Below are 22,095 nucleotides of genomic sequence, written 5' to 3'. Positions count from 1 at the left end.
ACGTAACTTATTCTTCAAGACACCATTTTTACACTAAAGCGGAAGTCTATCTAAACTCGGTACGTTATACATTTTAAAATGATATATTTATAGCTTTTAAACATACTGAAGGCCTCTGTAAAGTTTTAATTTCTCAACAAGTTAGCACTGAGTACTAAAACGAGCAGCTTTTTCTATTATCCAACATGAGTTTAACACGAAAATTGTCCTTTGATTTGAAATTGTGTTTTCATAAATGATGCTTACGTGAAAAAATTTTGTTCAGATATCATTAAGGCCTCAATCGGTAAATAGATAAAACAACGCAGTTTATTATGTTATTATGATTCACTACAGCAACCTCCCTCGACAAGATTCAGCTTCACTTCAATGACGTGTCTAAAAACTTCCCATGCTGATCGACCTTAGGGACCGCCTCCAGTTTACCGTCTCCAAACGGTCATCAGTTTTAAACACAAGAAACATCACGGTTGGTGTTTGTTTCGGATCAGTTCTATACCTGTCGAACGCTAATGTCATTTCGGTCCCCCTGCAATATTCCATGTTCAGTATGCCTATGAAGGAATACTATATATAAAATGCCATCTGAACTTGAAAGACTCCTGGCTTGTAAAATAAAGGATCCAAGTTAATCCGGCAAATTGTTTCGTAATAAACTTTACATGGAAGCATTGGGGAATGAATAGCTCTTTGAGAAAACTTCATCTTTACGGTAATGTTTTCCAGAGTTCGCGAAAAAATGGGTTTAACTTAAAGCCATCTTTAAGAGAACGCGTTAGGTCTAATTTTCAATAATAAGGAAGGTCAGTTTCTCAGAAACTATTAATTCATACAGCCTGATTTTTCAGGAGTCTATCCACCTTTGTAAAACCACAGTACGTTTTTCTGTCGTTTTGTGTTGACTTTATAAATTTTTTTGTCGAAAACCGTATTAAAATATAGAAAATTTAAAAACTTTCTTAATAGAGTTTTATGTTGCAGTAATGCTATAAAGTAAATATTTGAGAAGGTCTAGTATCTGCTACAGTATTGTTCTACTCAAAGGACTCCTCAACCGCAGCTATCATTGATTGACTCATTCCACAAAAACTCAGCCTTTGTTTTAACAACTTAGTATATGCTACTACCTTGGTTGGAGGGAGGTGTATTTGTTAAATTGAGTATCTATAAATCAACGTTCAAAAATGTTTACTTTGCAAGGTGTTTGTCAACTGAACTTCATTGCCCCCCGTTCATTTCCAGCCCTTCTTCGATGACGTCTCATAGTTGTAGGGTTTGCTGTATTAGCTTTGCAGTATGGAGATACACAATGGGCTCGAGACGAAAGGATGGGTAAGTTAAACTGGTCATAGTGTTATTGAAAGGCTTTAATCTGGTAGGGCAGTCTTTTGATCCGATTGGCTTGATGGGAGGGTGTAATTTCATTGTTATTGAGGTAGCCTTTTTTGCAACCACTTCTGGTCATGCATGCACCGTCTCTTCCATATTGTTTCCCATCTGGCCCAAGTACTTGTTACTTAGCTCATGTTTGATTCTTCTTTTCAGTTCACAAACCATCCAATAATACCTAAACTATTCGAAAATCTGAATGTTTCCTGAGACTTAAGATCAAAAATCCTTGTTCAAAGATGAAAAGGAAAGACTCTATTGAACCAAAGGAAATATATATATATATATATATATATATATATATATATATATATATATAAACATTTCCTTTGGTTCAAGAGAGTATATATATAATCGATATAAATGATCAATGGATCCAAAAATATAATAAAAACTGTAAATTTGGAAGTAAACTCGTGATATGATAAAAAATTAAAACTAGAATTGAACCAGAACGAAAATTCGCCATTTGAAAGAACATTTATTTTGATTCATTCTCATAATTACCTAAAGCGAAAAATTTCTTTTCGTTGCATATATAATATTTGCATAGTCTTGTAACCAGTATGTGATAAAGTATTTTTTTCATTAACAATATTTTTTTCTTTTTCATACAAAATAGCAATATCTCTTCCAAACATTGCTTTTAATAAAATATACAGGTGGAGTTGTGCCAATACGACAACATAAAGCTGTAAAATATGACACAATGTTGGCAGGAATAGTGAGTGAGATGCTAGGAGCTCCGTCTCCCTTTGTCAGCGTATTAGATAATTACATACTTTACTACTCTAACAAGTTTGTATGTTGTCACAGAATACGGTAAAAATACAATTCTATTAAAACATGTAGCAAACTTACATATTGCTTTTTATTTTGTAAAATTTTGCGAGTTGGAGTTCAGTATGTTGAGATCAAATATGACGCTAAGTTACAGTTAAACTGTTTTTGTATTTATCATTTTATAAGTATTATTTTACTAGAATTTAATTTGTAGCTTGGCTGCAAGAATAGCTAGAGAAATCTTTACAAAATAGAACTGAAAGTCTATTTAAGAGCATAAATAAATTAAATACATTCCCATGGACCATTACAAACCAATATTTTGTTAGTGTATTTATTAGCTGCTTTAAAAATTAATAAAGAAAGAGGCAAACTATATAAATCAAAATTTCAAACTTAAATTTGGAATATTCTTTCTATAAAAGATCAAAGAAAAGGTTAAAAAGTTTTCAGAGACATACATATAATTCTATGTACTAAATAAGGTACTAAAATTTATGAATAACTATTTTTCAAACCACATTATAGGATCTTTCCCAGTGAAGATGGTGTGGAGGAAAATACTTCCGTTTCTGCAAACATAGACTATGCACTGCCACCGCTTACCTTCCCTGCTCCCTGGTAATTATACAAATACCGGTGTTTTCACGCATGACTGTATAACTTTGTTTGAGCGCAAAGCTGCATACCTACTAGTGTAGAAGGGATATATAAAAAATAGCTTATGTTCATATTTATTGTCATTTTTTGCGATTGTTATTAATATGAAGAAATATCACTAGCATTTTGAAAATTCGGAATTGAAATATTTTGAATGTACTTTTGACATTGAAATGTTTAATACTAAAAATATGGGATCTATACAATCTCCATATTTTATATGATCACTTTACCTCATTAATCATGATGAATCTAATTCAATTTTGGAATAATGTGTCCAAATTTAACGTTACTTTGATAGTTCTTATGGTCTTTCATAATATTTGATGGTTTATCTTAATTGCTGTATTTATATTGTACTTCAATGTGTTGAATTTCTGTTTTATTGTATCTTTTATTGATTTTTATGTATTTATTATCTTTTTGTATGCGTGGTTATCGTTAATTAAATGTACATAAAAGGTTGAGACTTTTTCTTGGAAGATGTTCTTTAATAAGTTGTGTTCAGAAGCTGTGTCCTCTTCGATGGATGCAGAATTTTGGACGGCTACAAATTTTATTCTGCATACTCCTAAACTCTTAAAATCGTTTTGTTGTTTAGGTCTTGTGTTTAATCATTGTGATACATTGTTTTTAGGTTTAGATTTTACAGAAGCTACAAATATTATGAATGACTGAAAGAACGTTATAGTAACACATTGATGCAATAAAACAGTTTTTAAACCTCCAAATAGGTGCATGGAACATGGATTCTTGACCTTAAGTCACAGAAAGCATTCAGATTTTGTTACTATTTTAGTATTATTGGATGGTTTGTACATTATAACAAGATTGAAAAATCGGCCTCTATGGAGTATTTTACATTAAAATAGTTCTCCATTTATATCTTATAAACCAACAGTGAATAGTCAATTTACAGTTTTTCAATTATTCTATAACCGCATTTTAATTCAAATGACTAGCATACATACAAACACATAGCCGGATAAGAACGATTTTATTCAAAATAATCTACTATTCCTCTGATCTGATCAGGGGGCATGAGGGTAACTATCGAATGGAAAACAGGCCAAGAACCGTTGTTAAATTTGAGTGGCTATAAATCATCATGTAATAAAATAATTGTAATGTACCCAGGGTTTGTCAGCTGAACAGATGAAAAGAGGATTGGAGTCTACGGAACACTTTAAGTTGTTCAAACACAAGGTGGCTAAACTTCATTTGAAACCCCGTTAGTTTTAGATATTTGTTCCTATACTACTATTATATTAATTGTGCTTGGCTTCTGCCCTACCTTAAGCTCTTTGAAACTCATTGTAAGACTCTTATCACTTGATTTTGTTTGCAGTAGTATTTAAGAGATTCTTTTATACGACGGACCTGTATTGAGTCCAATAATATCTGAATTGTGGAAAATTTCGTAATTAATGTAGATGTATTCGATTTGTTTGTCCCTCCAAATTCACCACAAACTTTTGTTTCTAGATAATACTACAAAAAGGCGTCTTCCAGATTTTTAAGAAGGTATTGCTATAGTGGTTAAATTACAGTTTTGAATGAAAAAACAAACCCCGGTTATATTACAGTCAGTATTACTGCATACTATCCTTAAATAACTTTTTTTCTTATAACACACAAATTTTGTGCCAACCTAAGACCAATTAGGTACAATTACTACACCAAATTCTGCAACGGTCTAATGATTTATATATTTATTTCATAAACACCTGTAATTTAAACACGTATCAACAACATAAATTTTAGTATATCTATTATTTAATGTATTAATAGTTATCAAACAGAAAATCAGCGATTTGTAATGGAACACGTACTATTGAAGCTAAGTTGCCAAACTTATATTTCGTCGCTGTCCACCAATCTAACATCTCGCGAGCGATAAATCACGGTAACTACGTCATTATCTAGACAAATGGCTGCTACTCTTGGGACACACGGTTTAGCACTGATATTTCCACCCTATTATCACCTATTAAACATTATTAAGCTTTGAAGAGTCCAGTTCTATTCAATTATTCAGTGACAGTATACAAATATTCATCGCAGTGAAAATTTATGTGTTGAATAAATATATAAACTATAGTGATGGTCAAGCAATATAATGTAGTAGTTTTTATCAATGTATTTCCATCGATATGTTGTGAAATTATAACCAATACATATCTATTGTTATCAGCAATGACAAACATAATTGTTATATAAAAATATATACATATACATTTAAAAAATTACACATTTATTAGCATTCTACATTTATAGTTGATATAAATCACCTTTATAGTTTTAGACTCCACAACTATGGATTTATTTAATAATAAATATAGAAAACAGTTTAAATAAAAAAACTAGTTTAAAATAGCTATCAGATACACTATAATATTTCGTTCTGGAAAAATATCATTCATTATTTATAATTTAATAATTTTTTATCTATATTCTATTTGTGCTTATATTATTCTTTAATTATACAGGGTGTATCAGACTCCCCATGTGGTATGTTCAGCAGACAAACGGTATACTTAAGTTCTTGCATTAAAGTATTTAGCCAATAAATTAATTTTAAAGGTGTTTTTAAAGAATGTTCCAAAACCCAAGGATCGTAGTTAAATTCTTAAGAATTTCAAACGTGTTTGTATGGCTCAACTTGACAATAATATTAAATTATTTGCGTACTAATTATTTGTAAGAAACAAATAGATAAATAAAAATCATAGCATCTAATGCTATCTAAAATTTTTAAGTGATAAGGGGCTACCTTGGAAATACCTAAGGCTTTAGTATTACACTTTTTTGTGTACTTTGTTTTAATTAATGGTATAGTGAATAACATGCCATATATATTGTATACATATAATATTCTGTATGTATTATTATATGGAATATGGATATATATTGTGAGCGATCGTACGGGTGTATGTTTCTAAGCATCATTATTGGCAAAACCGACGAAAGAATTATGTTACCAACGATTTTCATCATATGTGCTTACGGCTGTAATTTGTAAATATCCAGCAATAAATTCGTTAAAATTAAAAATATCTTTAACATTAAACGATTTCAAATTAAAATTTATGTTTAAGCTACTACAACGATTTATTTAAGTTATTATATTTAACAAAATTATATGCTTTAGAGGATTTCTTAATGACATGAAACACATCTAACTGAGAACAGTTTTCATTTTTATTCAGGTAGGATGAAAATTGCGAAATGCAATACATTTAAAATTAAAAGGCTTGCATCTTATTTTGGCACTGTTTCTTCAGCAATAAAATAATGTTAACATTGAGTGTTGACTAATATAACATAATTATTTGCACTACACTAATCTTTCACGTAATGAATTGAGTTAACAAATCTTTTCGTAAATATTTTATGAAATACAATTTACAAAGCTTTTTGATAAGATGGCTCAAATTATCATTCCGCTTATTTTAGGTAAAAGGAAGAATTCACTTTACCCATTTTCTGTCTTCATCAAATGGAAAAATGAACTGTTGATTTGAAGCAATCATATTATTACGCGTATTTTCATAAATTAATGGATAATCTTAAAGCTTCCCCGTTGAATGTCTGTTTCAGCATGAAAAGTGTCAGTTTTTTTACCGAAACAGTCACACACAATCGTATTGTACCTGGTGCTGGGTAAGGGTACGTCATAAACTAAACTGTTGTATTCCCATAGTATACAAAACTATATTAACAATGACGTGTTGAGGACCGAAACGGAGTGCAGACTGTATTAGGCATAACTATTCTTTGAATGGGCTTGATAGGTCATACTCGTACTATCCCTCATGTCAGTTAAGCAAGCCGTAACCTTACCTAAATGTATATAATAACAATACTTCCTACTTCATTTCAACTCTGGTTAAGTCGATAATAACCCACCTTAAAGCAGCGATTGCCTAACCACAAAGCAGCTATGAGGTAAAATATAAGATACAGTAGTTTCTTTATTAAGACTAACTGTAGGAATGAATGCTCAAGTAATAACCAGATAGATCAGAAATAAGTCTACTTTAGCACTACAATTAAAAAAAACCAAACAAAAAACACGAACATAATTTAACGAGAGTACTAAATTTTTTTTTGTTCTATTAGGATAAGAATATGAGAAATTGCTCTTAGTTGTAAAGAACATTTGAGCTGCTTCCGGAATGACATGATATTCTGGACCGGTAGGTTGTGAGGTGGGGGCCACGTCCTGTGTCGAGATTTATAAGGAAGGACTTTGGGCGCTAATTTTACTCATGCCTGCTAGGAATAGACGAGACCAGTACTGAATCAGTCTCTCCAGTTAAAGCAGGTAGGGGTGGAACGCTCTTTTGTCTAGGCTAGCAACTGCCTTTAACACTTAGGGCGTCCCACCAGATGATTATTAGGCCTATCAATATCTTGCACCCCAATATCTCGACAGTTGCGGTTGATTTGCCACTCCTTTAAATCCATATGGTTACCCAGATTTAAGAAACACATCGATTTTTGCTGCATAAAGTGTAGGTTCCATGAGAATGTACAAATCAGCCAAAAGTGAACTCTCTTGAGAAAATACAACATATCTTACTTAAGGTCAGATTTCTGACGCCCTCTTCAATTTGGCTATATCCGAACTTTATTATTTTTATGTGAACTTTTACATCTTCATCTATTGAAGGGGATCGTAGTAATTTGCGTTCGGTCATTTTCTTGAAATTAAAGAACTGTAATGTATAGGTTCCTATGAATATTGAGATGTTGTTTTTATATACCTCTTCCACATAATTTCGAACAGAAATATCTTACTCATAGCCAATTCAGTATCGTATTATCTTCTTACGAAATCAGAAACCGTGATAGATTCCCATAAAGACTGTCTGTGTGGTAAACTCAGTGACCACACCCTATTCTAGACAGGTCACGCTCGTCAGGTTACCTCAGACTGAATAAAGACTCATTAGATAGAGAGCTAGTTTTTTAGTTGTTTGGATCCAGAAAAATTCAGTTGTTAAATGTTAGCTAAAAGAAGATCAAACACTAAACGAGAGCACGAAACTCCTATCCCTGTAATTGAAGAACAGTTAGAACTTTGTCATAAATGTAAATATTGGTCTACAGGGTAAAATTTAACCGTACATATGAGGCAATAGCAATGAAATATCCTTTATCGCCTATTGTAGCCAATTGAGTTACAGAAGAATACCCTGTAAAAACCCCTGATCTGGTGAAGATACGCGGTTGACACTTCCGTCGTTTTCCCTCAGGGAGGTACTGAATCTAATGAATAGTTGCCTCCTGAATCTAGTAAAACCTGCTGAATCTAAATTGCTGTTCCACATAAACAGCATTTATTTCTCCATTCACCTGACCATGGAGGTAGAAATCCAAAACAAATTTCATTTTCTGGATGTGTAAGAAAACACACACGGACTGTCAAAGAAGAAATTGCATACTCTTTGCTGGACAGAGCAAATCTCCTTATGAGTCGGGATTATCGGAGAAAATAAGAAGAGAAGGCAGATAATATAATATTAGAACCGCTTTTAGAACACAAAACACTCACAGACAAGGTCTCGTAAAAATCAAACAAAAAATTGATAAACTGTGTTTTCAGTATAACATATTTTGTAATAGGGAATATATCAGTGAGACAAAAAGACCACTTAATGTAAGCTTTCAAGAACAGAAACAAAATACGAAAAATGGCAAGTAGGCGCCTTCCCTTTACCCCTCCACGATGGGACCATCGCCTTCCTGTCCTTTTATTTCAGATTCCTCATCACTGCTTTACCTTCGCTATTTCAGTTGCTGTGCAGTGATATTGTTTGGGTTAATTCTCCTAAGTGTGGATTTCATGCAGTTTCTCAAATTATCGTCACTTAATAATTATTATAACTTGAGTGGCGATTAATTGTCGCATATTTCAATTTTATAATGTCCTTTGTATATCTGAAGAAGGATGGATTTCAGTCCTTGGAACGTAGCGATATACTTTTTTATGTTATGTAAAGATGGCAAATGTCCGAAATCCTACTTTCCTTTTAGTTATGGTCGTCAATAAATCAACTATACGCGAAATGGATGTGATCCGTGTAAAAAACCACGATCTGGAACATGTAAAACTATTCAAGTTCTTCAAGAGAATTCAACAGCAGTATTACTGAAATGACCTATCCTATAATTGGCAACATCGACTGTAATGATAAAAATCTAATATATCAGATCAATTGCAAGTTTTGCAAAAAAAAAAAAAAAAATATATATCGACCAAACATATAACCATTTAAGAATTCGTTTGACAGGGCATAGGTTTGATATTTTCCATAAAGATAAAGAAAAACTATAGGCAATACATGTCTGAAACATAAACAAGACAAAATTGAGGAATGTTTTGCATTAAAAGGAATACACCAAATACCACCATGCCCTGATGGAAATACAACAGATTCAAATTAAAACACATGGAGCAAGCTCATCAAATAAAAAAAAAATCAACTGTTATACCAATATTAAATTAGAAAGATTTCACAGCAGCTGGACTTTAACAAATGTTAATCACTGCGTTTACATTTAGGTTTTCTTGATTCTTGTTTACGTTTTATAGTTTTGTTTTTATGTATTAATTTATATAGAAAACTTCCTGAAGACGGGGGTATTAATTAAATCCCCCGAAATATAAAAGAGAAAAATGGTTCTTTTGTTTTCCTCTACTTAACACAGTGGTTAGTATATATATAATGCGTGTATAACTATATGTATATGGTTTTGTAATGGTACAAAAGAAATATCTTTATGTAACCTAACCTTTGTTATGCTGTTAAATGTCTCAACAAAACATATAATTATAAACATCGTTCAATATTCTCCGATAATTGTTCACAATGGCGTCTATAAAGGAGGGTGGATTCTCTGTTACGCCAATATAAGCTTATCAGTATTCTAGTCACCAAACGGCCAGTCTCTCATCACGACAAAATATTGCCGTTATTCTCCTATTGACCAGTTATTTCAGCTTTAATTAACTCTGAAAACTAATCAAACACTTTGCGTTCAATAAGAATAACGAAAATTCTCTTACATCCTTGCCGATTGTTAATCTAAGTCATTTATATTATCTGAAATACGAAATGAGGTATTCATATAATTTATATGGGTTTAATTGAAGAGATCGCAGGTTATTGGTTATTTAGAGGATAGAATAGGCTTTATTTTTGGATTTGGTATGATGTTATACTTAATTTACATATTTATATTTAATATTCAGTAGTAAAGCATAATATTGTATTGAAATCATAAAACCTAAGTTTTACTTATAATGAGTTTACTATGAAGTCACAAACGACAACTACTAATCAATGACATAATCTTAAAAGATAGCTATTTTAAAAACTGATCTGGTATTTCCAAGCGGTATCTTCTCATGAGCGAGACCAATCATCTAAATATACATTAAAACGTCTTTCTACATCTTTCCTTATGGTAATAAGGTGATATTTATTTCTTTAAAAATCCTAATAAATTTTATTAAAAAAATCATTGTTATTTAACTTATTTTAGTTAAACCAGAAAGAAATGTATTATAATAAAATTAGTTCTATAAATGATTTTTATTAGTATAAATTAATTATCTATCAATTATGAAAGATAGTGAAAGAGAAACAAAAATTTAAATTCGTTTAATGCACCATTTAGTCCATTACAATCTTCAAATTAGAAACCGAGTCTCAACAAAGATATCATTTTCCAAATATTTCTCGAAAAAAACGTTCAGATTACTAACTGTTTTCAGGATTTTAAGAAAATTATTTAAAAAGTTTAGTTTTTAACGAGCTATTAAAAACTATAATCAATTAAAAAAGAAACATAGTCCACTAAAGTTTATTTGTAGTACACATTCAAGCCAGTAAACAAAACTCATTAGTTAGCCATGAGAGACATGAATGTATGGTTCCTGTACAGTAATACCTAAATATAAGGTAATACGTAATTTTTAATAAACACATACACAAAGGATGAATTGTTTCCGAATTCGTAAAATAGGATATTGATTTACAACTACATAATTAAATTAATGTTTAAGAACTATCTTGTAAAATAATCAAAATTAATTGAAACATATTGTTCAAAGAAACCACTAACTGGACCAGAAAACATATGCAATTATAACACTAACTACATAGTAGATTTATTCTCAGCTAAAACCAAGTACGAAATAATATTACGGTACATGAAAATGTATATAAATAATGAAGTATGCAACGGAAATTTAACTAACTATATCATACAACAATACAATAGTATGTGAGAATTATTTTACTACAAAAAAAAAACAACCCACTCTGCTAAAACAATTTACCACTGCCACTCCATTATTTGTGACCAGTCTAAAGCACAACTTTTGAACAAAAAATATAAATAATTTACTTTTAAAGCACTGGAATCTTAAAAATGAATAGAACTAATTTAATGAGGTTTAAATATTAGACCAATATTCTTATCATATTTTATGTAGCTTCTTATTACATACAGTTGCCCAGGAAAATTTACACTGCAAATGAAGTAAATAAATAATTTATGTCACGAATGAATTGCAAAAAAATAACAATAAAAGTAATAATTTTCATTGAACAAAAAATCGAAACATTGAGTTTCGAACGTTGGTAGCAAACATAAAAATAGTGATTTAAAAATATTTTCATTAATAATCATATACAAGTTCAAATTTTGGCTCATCCTCTTATTGTTCACACTTGACATTAGAAGCATGATTTTATATCTATTAGGTTCCCAGTGAGTTGTCACAAACTCGTTAAAGAACCAATAAAATTGGTACACCAAGAGGCATTTGAGAAGAGCTCTGAAATAATTGTGAATTTTTGTGATTTTTTTATGGCCTCAAAGAGGCCTAATTTATGGCCTATGCCATTGATCAGTCTGTCAATTACTTGTGAGGACAAGCTTACGAAAGCGGTAGTTCTTTGTTGTTTGTGAAGTTGTACTTCCTCTAGTCTTCTAATGGTGAGCATCCATGTCCTGTATCGAAACACACTTCGTAGAGGGCCACTTCAAAGAGGAAGAAGCACGGAAAATTCAGCAATCCTAGTTTTCTGAAGGCCTTTTCAGTCAAACCTCGCTTGTCTCTGTAGTCTATACTCTAAATAATTTATCCAAGTTGTATATAGCACAGCTGCCCAAAAGTCTTATACCATAAACCAAAAGACGATAGACTGTGCCAAATTATTCATTCTCAGGACTTGTAGAATAAATTTCCATGTTACGTAAGGCATAGATACCTGAGGTAACTTTAAAACAGGCACAGTTTATAAGGTGGTTCTAGGTCAAACCACTAATGAGGTATGGCCCCTATTAGCTCTGTGGAATCTTCATACGCCAGGTGATAGTAGGAGAATTGTGATGCAAAACTGGTGAAGACAGACAGAAATATCGTTAGACTTCGAATTTTATGTTTTTAGATTGATCTCGGAACATTTTTAAATGTATAAACAAGGAGCAATGAATTTTATTTGATTTCCAAGTTCTTTTATGAGAAAGTTTTGTGCAGAGGTTCGTATCATCCACGTAGTGAACCACCTTACCCACTTTGATTGACTAGGTTCACGTATAGAAGAAAAAATACTGGATTCAATATCGATCCCTGCTGGACTTTAAGGGTTTTTTTTACTCTAATCGAAACAAAATTCGTTATCTTAACAAACTGCTCTCTATCTCTCAGATAAGACAAGATCCATGCTGTAGAATGTCTCCAATATCACAGGATATTAACAGATACAGCAACGTCTCATGCAACAAACAGTAAAAAGCTTTATAAAGATCTAGATATATGCTAAGCATATTTTCTCTTTCGGAGACATCAGTAACCGTGTCTATGAGGTTTTTGACCACATTGGTCGTGGATTTATATTTTCTAAATACAAAATTACTTGAGCACAATACCTTAAAACGTACCAAGAAACTTTGAACTCTTTTCGAGAACGCCTTTTTCATAAGGTTGGTGAGAATAGGTAGAATTGAGTAGGCGTGATAGTTGCCGACTTGCAAGGATCGTCCTCTTATAAGATTGGCATTATTTTGGCAGTCTTTGGAAGTGATAGAAGTATGCCATCCATGTTCTAAGGGGAGACTATTGACACGTGATGGGAATATATCTGGAGCGTTTTTTGATTATCCTGACCGATATCCCATCGATATCACACGATTTTTTATCCAGTCTCTGAACAATTAAAATGTTAACCTTATTTATTTGCAGAGTTGAAACTTTACAATATTTGTGCAAGTTATTACATTAAAAATATAAATAACAATAATTAAAATAATATAAGCATTTGTAAAATAATTAGCTTGACTAAGACACAAACGACCAAACGAAAGAGACCAGCGACCTGCCGAGACCCGATAGTTTGTTCCTTAAGTGCTAATCCTAAAGCCTATAGAAAGGTCTACAAATAAAAATTTCAAATGTTCAAATATCTCTGTCTAGTACTACATTTTTTTAAATTGTTTTCAATTATTTTCATTTTTACGAATTTAGAAGGGAATTGAAAAGTTTAGGTGTACGAAACTGAATGTGGAGACAATAATACTGGGGAATAAAAAGATTTATTTATTTTTAAACACAAAAGCTACTGTGTGATCAATAAGGCATAACTGGTCACCTCCAACTCGCATCAGGGGTCAAAGCTATGGACTTAAACTTTTCTTTTAAGGTTTATTCGTGGGCGATGGTATTTAAATGATAGATCAGGCAACACAACGGAAGAAAAATAATTTAAAATGAGTTAGAAATCTGTAATGGTTCTTCTAATTTGTCTTCGATTTTGGTTTTTAAAAATAGAACATTTGAACATTTCCATCATTTGAGATGTTTATGACCAGGCATTTATTTTCCAGACAGTTATGCCTAAGCTGTTGTGGCTTTGATGAAATTTCTGTAAGTTCTGTTATAGTTTCAAAAAAATAATGTAAATTATTCACTTTTTGTTCACAAGACATTGTTTGTCAAAAAAAAAAAAAAAAACATGGCTTTGAAATTAAACTCAAGAAACATAACAATGATAAAAAACAACATAAAACAACAGCAACTCTAAAATAAGAATTAAAGTTAACAACTCACAAACATAAGATTTACCACTTAGGAATACAAAATTTAAATCAACATTAAAGCAAAACAAAATATTTTTTATAGCAAAACCCAGGAAAAAATATTAAACACTTCAAAAAATTAAGTAATTAATAAAATATTTCTCGAAATGATTGTGAATAAATGGTTAGACTGGTTACTATATATTAAACAATTGTTTGTTTAGAGTGCGATATTGACAATTTATTACCAAGAGGGATACTGAAAATTTTCAACCGCTGAGACGTGCTTGTAGAAGAAAATCGCTGACTGAAATCAATACTCGGCTTTGGTTAGCAGTATTGACCACCTAGTTTGTAAAGTTAGCAAACTTGTTTGCACAGTCGTTAATTTTAGATAGCATAAATAATATCTATTTATCATGTTGGACTGAGAGTGAATCAGTTGTTATCAGGATACATCGTAAAATTGTTCAACTAATAACAAACGATGCAAAAAGTCATTAATGACTTAGCTCAGTTTATCATGTCGCCAGGTTTATCTCATGTCGCGCTCGCGTGTATTGATTCGTGTGTGTTCTGCTATGCGGTAAGTGACTTTGGTGATGTTAAGGTGTTGCGATTGATTTTTGGCTTTTAAAATATTTTTGAATGTGTATTTTTGAATAAATTTTATAGCCCTTAAAGACAAATTCTCTGAATACAGTAAAAAGTAAATAAACATATTTTGCCCACTCTACATATAATTGCTGAAATTTAAAGTAGGAAATTTAGGGATTTCACTGCGCAAAAAGAATTTAAAATTCTCAGGCGGCTATTTGGATCAGTTAATAATAATTTAGGGTCAGATAATTTGCTGATAAATGTATGTTTGACGATCTGAGATAAGAAAGTAAAAGACGAGGAGGAAGGGTACTACCGCTGTTACCGTAGCTTATATGGATTGAAAAGGATCAGTTGAATTTAAAACTGAACATAAACACATCATAACAAGTACAAACCAGAACAATATTACTGTTTTATCTGAATGCATGAGGAAATCTCCCCATTTAAATTATGTTTGTAGTAAACAGCCAGTATATAAAACATAAAATAAGTTTCATTGGGGGAATCTTGCATTTGCACTAAGGTATTTAAAGTATTTAACAAAAAAACTATTTATGAGACAGCTTTATTTGAAAAAAAGTAAAATTTATTTATAAAGAGAAACATATAATAGAAGTATAAGATGTTCTGTTCGAAGCAATAGAAGGCGTTAAAGTGAATGCAAGCTTCCACCCAATACCTGTGGAGCTGAATATGTAGAACGTTCTAGAGGTCCAAAATCAGCCATCCTGTTAGTGGAGTCGGTAAGAAAGGAGTGAAGGGACACCAGAATACGAGCCTCATTTTTGTGATATAAACGTGGTTCTACTGTTAGTTTTCTGACTACTCTCCTGCAATCCTTACACATGAGATCGAAATATATGCATGTTTATATCTGTTTTACGTGTTCTTACTATTTCCTCGAATTATTGTTGCAAATTATTTATGACAGACTGAGATATCCATTATATATAAGAACATATTAAAATTTTTAATTTAATTTTTTAAATGATCTTAGTATGAACATAAGATATTCGCTCTGTCAAGAAATACATAATCAATCCCTCCGAAACAGACTTTTTCACACATCATAAACCCCTTTTTCAAAGAATTGAATTCTCATTCAACTTTGGCTATGTATAGTTTCGAACAATACTTTTCAAAACAAAATGTAAAAATTGAAACAAAAACATAACAGTAAAGTTTAAATCTTACTAAATAACAGAGTACTACTTAATTACTTATCTATACTACTCAGATTAAAAAATCGTTAAGACCATTCTTGTAATAGGTTGTAGGGATCCTGTCAAAAGTCCCTACCCAAACTTCTTCAAGTGAAGAGGAAGAAAACATGGCGTTGATTCCCACATCCTGACGGTGCTGAATGGTGAAGAAAAAGAGAATAAATAAATTGTAATTTCATAAAATCTACTACAATGAAAGTTCCCTTGTTAAAAAATAAAACTATTGGAGGTTGTTTCTTTTAAAGGAATAATGTTTACGGTCTTAACAGCGAGTGTTCATCACGCCCCGCCCGTTGTATGACAAATGCCTGCACTTCTAAACCACATTTAATATTCTTTGGCAGACGATGGACAATTGTGCAAGCGTACTCACATAATTTAATTACTTTTAGTTTATGGCCTCACCAGAAAGCCCTATACTCTACTCTTATATCCTATTAGTTTAATGTGTCAGAAACTTCAACTATTGTTTTATCATTTGATTACCACAACTTCAAGGACTTAGTAAACAATTATACAGTAATAAAAGGATAATATATTTGTCACTCTGGCAGTAGGACTCTACATTAAATTTTACAAATTCTTACTTTGTTCAAAAGTTCCAAATAATACCAAAATTTGCTTTATTTACACTGAACACTAATTCGTTTTGAGAATGTTTGTAAAAGCGTTATATCAAATACTTATGTTAATTTTTCATTTTATGTCAAGCCTGAATGTGAAACTTATTTTAACAAATAAATTTCGCAGTTCATGCACATGGTTTTCATTACTAGAAAGCGACAAAGCGCTGTACCATAAAACGTACCATATAATAGAGAAAAATAATGAAGAAATAAAAAATTGAATTATGTGTTTTGTCGGAATATCTATACTAATAATCAAAGATACATTGCAAAAAGCTGATTTAAGTCAATGCAATTAATTATTTAGAGTGTTAACATAAATTAATCAGAGTTCAGACGGAATGAATAATGTTGCGGTCCTTATGTCACCAAAGTTAAACGAAGATTTATTTATTTTACTTGCGATTTCATGTCAATAAAAGGAATAAAAACGTTGGAACCAGAGGAAGCTTTAAAAATACAGTGTCAAACAACAAACTGCTCATTTCGTTCAATCCCTAGAGACTGTCTCCACACTTATCTAATGAAATCAATTTTGTACTTTTGACTGGAACTTCACGCTTCCTTTTTCACAGTTCGTTATTTTTACATTAAGAAATATTACTGATCTTACAAATCACTTTAGTATACAAGGAATATATGTTTAAATAACAGCAGCAAATAAAACGTGTAACTACGGTCAGAGAATGTTGAACCTACTTTTATTCAAGCCCTTTAGCTATCACGCAAATTAAAAACCTATAATATAAATTAATTTCCACGACAATTTTGGTAACTCTACAAACTCTACCAACATGTTGGGATACGAGATAGACCTATTGGGAATACATGTGGAAGCTTAAAAGCCTACCTAGAATGTGACAAATGTCAAGTCGTGTCACGTCACTTTATGTAACAGAGTGCTTGCTGCATAGAGGGGGGCGGATCGTCACGTCACGTTATGTAACAGAGTGCTTGCTGGCTAGACGGAGGCGGATCGTCACGTCTAGTCACGTCACGTTATGTAACAGAGTGCTCGCTGGCTAGACGGAGGCGGGTCATCACGTCACGCCACGTCACGTTATTTAACAAGGTTCTTGCTGGCTAGACGGGGGCGGATCGTCACGTCACGGCATTTGCGTTCCGGTATTTGTCTTAACCATAGGAGTCTTCGCTATAGGTAATTGCGCCTCATAACCGATTTATTTATCTTTGTTGTATTGCTAATTATCGGTAAATTTTGACAATTTATATTTATGCCTTAAGATATAAACAATCTTAAAAGTGTTGATTTGGCACAGTTTCTTAAATAAAAGTTTTACTTTATTTAATGATGTAAAATCAGATTCAAATAAGCTAGTATATACAATCTAAAAAAAAAAACTACAAAGAAGCTTCTAAAACAATAGAGAATATTTTGCAGATTCTACTATAGATTCATGCCTTACTCTAAGAATGTTCTGTCACAATAATGCAGTAGGTTATAATTACAAGTCCTTATCCTTAAATAATACCACGATTGTCCTTGGTTTGCAATATTGATGAGAAATTTGAGGCAAAAGGACAAGAAAGACATATTGCCTACGTACCTCCTATTTTCTTATATCCTCACCATTGAAGATCTCTAAATAAGCAGCGAAATATTATAACTTGCATTTATTTGAACCGAACACATCGTACAATATAACTTGTACAGTTCTTTATTTGTAAATTAGTGTGAATAAAAAATCGAGTTTTAGTTGTCTACAACATCATTTGGATAATTAAATCAATATAAATGTACAAACTAAATTAGTTTGAGAATATTTTGGTCGCAAATTAAATAATATAAAAAACTCTTATCTGGACAACTTATAAGTTTTTGGTTTAATAAATGACTGCTTCATAAATTAATTTCTAATAATTCATACAGGTAAGTATCTATTTTACAAGAGCCTATTATGTTAATTAAGAATTAGGTGTTTAACTCTGTAGATCCTTATATTAAAAAAAGGAATGTTGAATAGCTGAAAACGTTAAAATATCTGCAAGTTTACACATACTATTACTTATGTTAAAATAAAAATAAAATTATAGAACCTCATGTGAAAATTAAAAGTTTATTGTAAGTATTAACATTGGTTACACAACTTAATGTTGTAAATATCAATACGATTGTTATTGTTTCATGTTTAAGTCAACGAGTACGTAAGAACTAAAGGCATAACATTATTTTATTGTTGAAATATATACTATAAATACTTGCAGAACTAAGTAGTAGTAGCCTAAATTATCAGAGCTAGCCGAACCTGCCCGACCACGCCCGAAGTCATTTGGTGCTGCGGATGGAGTCTACACGGACGCCGAAATGTCATTCCGGACGTGATATTACGTGTCGTAACATGACGCGCCGTGATGTAACTTTTGGAGAAACAGCCCCCATTGTATTTAGTGTAAAGTATTCCGTCCGAATTTGGACGGGACGTGATGTGAAAATCCGTCGCCGTGTCGCCTTTAATCGGCTGACCAGTTCTGAGCGGACCGGCTAGGCTCGTGACGTAGTCAACAAACTAGCGGCGCGACGTGACATGTACGAGATAAAACCATATAAGACGAGTTAAGAATTCTCATCTTCACGTTTCAGAAGTTTTCGTGGTTTAGGGAATTTTATTTCAGAAAGTAATATTATATTCTACTTTATTTACAATTGGTATTATATTACATTAAATACTATAAACATTTGATAAAATAAATTCAACAAAGTAGATTGGTTTTGGTTTGACCTTGATTGGTTTGGGTTGCCCAGCACTTGATCTACCCTGAGGCCTCTTCACGTTACACAACTCATTCACCACGTCACAATATATATGAAGTTTATATAGTGTCATATGTATTAGCACGATATTGCACCTTTGGTGATACTACTTCAACCTCGTACCTATATCTTGAATAATTATTTCTTACCATACGTACCAAAATATTAACATATGGGCTTCACCACTCAGTACAAGAATCTCCTTGGTATACATAACTAATTCTATGAGATATTTTTAAACATGACATGTACATAGCCTAACATTTTTATAACTCTGCCCAGAATACTTCTACATCTGACCATGAATCTATCTTTAACCCCTGATTATTTAACTGTCTACAGAGCTGACAGGAAATTTTGTTAGCTGCTGTCACCAAAGATACATTTTCGTGAAGAAGATCTGATCTGGAAGTTTGCCATATTGCTGTCTAGTTTGTGGTTCGTTTACCTCGAGACAATAACTTTTTATTTTGTAGCAAAACTATTTATCTCCTCGTGCCAATATACTCGACATTAACATCCAAATACTGTCGAGGATTACGAAATTTAATGTAATGTAGCCTTATTTTAGTTCTTAGCTTTCGCGAGTGGTGTTTCCTGAAGATGTCGCTCCACAGTGAGGCCGTGGTATTTAAAGAATTTAATTATATTAATACATATTCGACGTGTTAATACAACAAATTCGACATATTCGTGTAATAAAAAGAACTAAAGTTATATCCAACGTATTGTTGACACGTGGTGCATTGCTCTGGGATATGGCTAGAACGGATACTGCTTAGCCTCTTGATATAATCTTTACTCCAGGGATATAATGGATTAATATTAATATTTATATATTAATAAAGTGTTAAAACATCATCTGATTCTGGATCCAGTAAAATATAATGTGACGCGTGATGTCTGGCATACAAAAACCTAACTGGTGAGAGGTGATTTGTTGCCAATAACAATGTCATCAACATGTGTGAACTACCTAAACTGTAATTTTATGCTGTCATACTGTAATTAAACGCATATTTAACTAGCTACATAAATAATAGATACGAAGGATAAACTACAAGGAAGCTGCCTGCAACAATTCGTCTTTTCACAAAGATAAAAATCCGTTTTGTATTTTGTTGACTCAATTAATGTTGGAACCAGCTAAGGTGTACAATGTTAGTACTATTAGCCCTAGTACAGACTAGTCTATCTTTTATTAAATTTATTGAGACATACAAACAGTTTTGTTTAATTTGTAGTAGTCGACAGTAGTAATGTATTTATTACGCCGCAAAAGTAGTATATGGACTCAATTAAAGGATACAACTCTTTATTGTTTTCGAAACTAACTTATAATAAATATTGTACGAAATAAAACATGAAATTGTAAAGCAACTTATGACAATTTCGCAGAAGCCCATTCTTTTAAAGGTTTACAATGTATATCTTTTAGCAAATTTTAAATTTTAACATATCTATGACAATATATGATTTTGCATTAGGAGATTGACTTATCTAAAAAATAACTTAGGAGCTCTTTTTGTTACAATATTTACGGAACAGATTCAATCTACTCCCATTGGACAATAGATTGGACAATACCTGCTTTTTACATATCTTGATTTGATTAGGTATTTGCTTTCTTCATACAAACGTAACGATGCTTTGGAACAAATTGCCCCTCTCTTGACAATAACACCAATCTCTATCTAAACCTCCTCTCGTCTGAATGTCAGAACCGATTGGAGCTCCAATTTTACTCCCTCATATGAACTCTCAAACGAATTACCATCCCCATTTTCCTGCGTAACCATCGTAGTCCCGTTAGTTTTTATTCACGGCAATTTGTTCCCTCATACAACATTATAGCTCCAATTTAATGTTTTAAACTTTCAGTAATCTTAATGTAAATGAAAAAGAACATTGGAATGATATTATAAAACATCCATCGTATATACAACAGAGCAGTAAATGTGAAAGCCCTTATGTACGTCTATTACGTACCAGTACAATACATTTATCATATTACATAATGTCCCTTCATGGCGTTCCATTCTTGCACGAGAATGCAATATCGTTTAACTGCTTGATATGATAAACGTTAGTTTCACCCCTTCATGAACCATTTAATCTGTCTCATTCCCTGCATTCGCTTCCTGACTATAGTTTTTCCAAAACTGTCATGCATATTCGCAAAGTACTATACATATAATGAAATGTTATTCCAGCACATAATACCTTTTCAAGATTACGAGTTTAAATCTGAACCAAAATACTTCTAGAATGTTTCAACAGAATAGTTCGTATGTAATTGAATAAACTAAACGTTTGTTTGGACTCTAGTTTTACCTTATATTAGATTGAGATTTTATCTAAACTGTGATAAAGAGGTGGGTGTTTCATCATACATAAACGTTGGGATATGTGGAAATAAAATTTCATGTTATGACGGAACAACTAATAGTTTTGTATTTAATATCAATTCACTAATGGCCTTTCTTGCACAACTTACGAATATATATATATATATATATATATATATATATATATATATATATATATATATATATATATATATATATTTTGGCACGGGCAATTTTACCCTCATTAGTGTCCTACTATTTTATTATTTTAAGTTGATCACAGTCTTTTAGGCCGTTTTATTTAACACACTTTAACACAGGAAGAACTTGATTAAACTTGATTAATGTTATACCAAAATGAAAAAGGACTCTGAACTAAGACATACTATATAGTTAATTTAGTTCGAATTACATGTACCATCAAACAGCTACGATTCACTTGCGTTTACAGAGAACTTGGTGGGTAACAACATGGTATCTGTTGGGTAACTTGATGGGATACACGGCAGTTAGGTTACAGAAGTACTGATAGTTTTGTTAAAAAAGAAAGGAAATTCAAGTTTTAAAAATTATTTATCTAGTTGTTTTTTAAT

Source organism: Homalodisca vitripennis, chromosome X (assembly GCF_021130785.1).
Source record: "Homalodisca vitripennis isolate AUS2020 chromosome X, UT_GWSS_2.1, whole genome shotgun sequence".
NCBI lineage: Eukaryota > Metazoa > Arthropoda > Insecta > Hemiptera > Cicadellidae > Homalodisca > Homalodisca vitripennis.
This window is presented reverse-complemented; position numbering follows the sequence as displayed.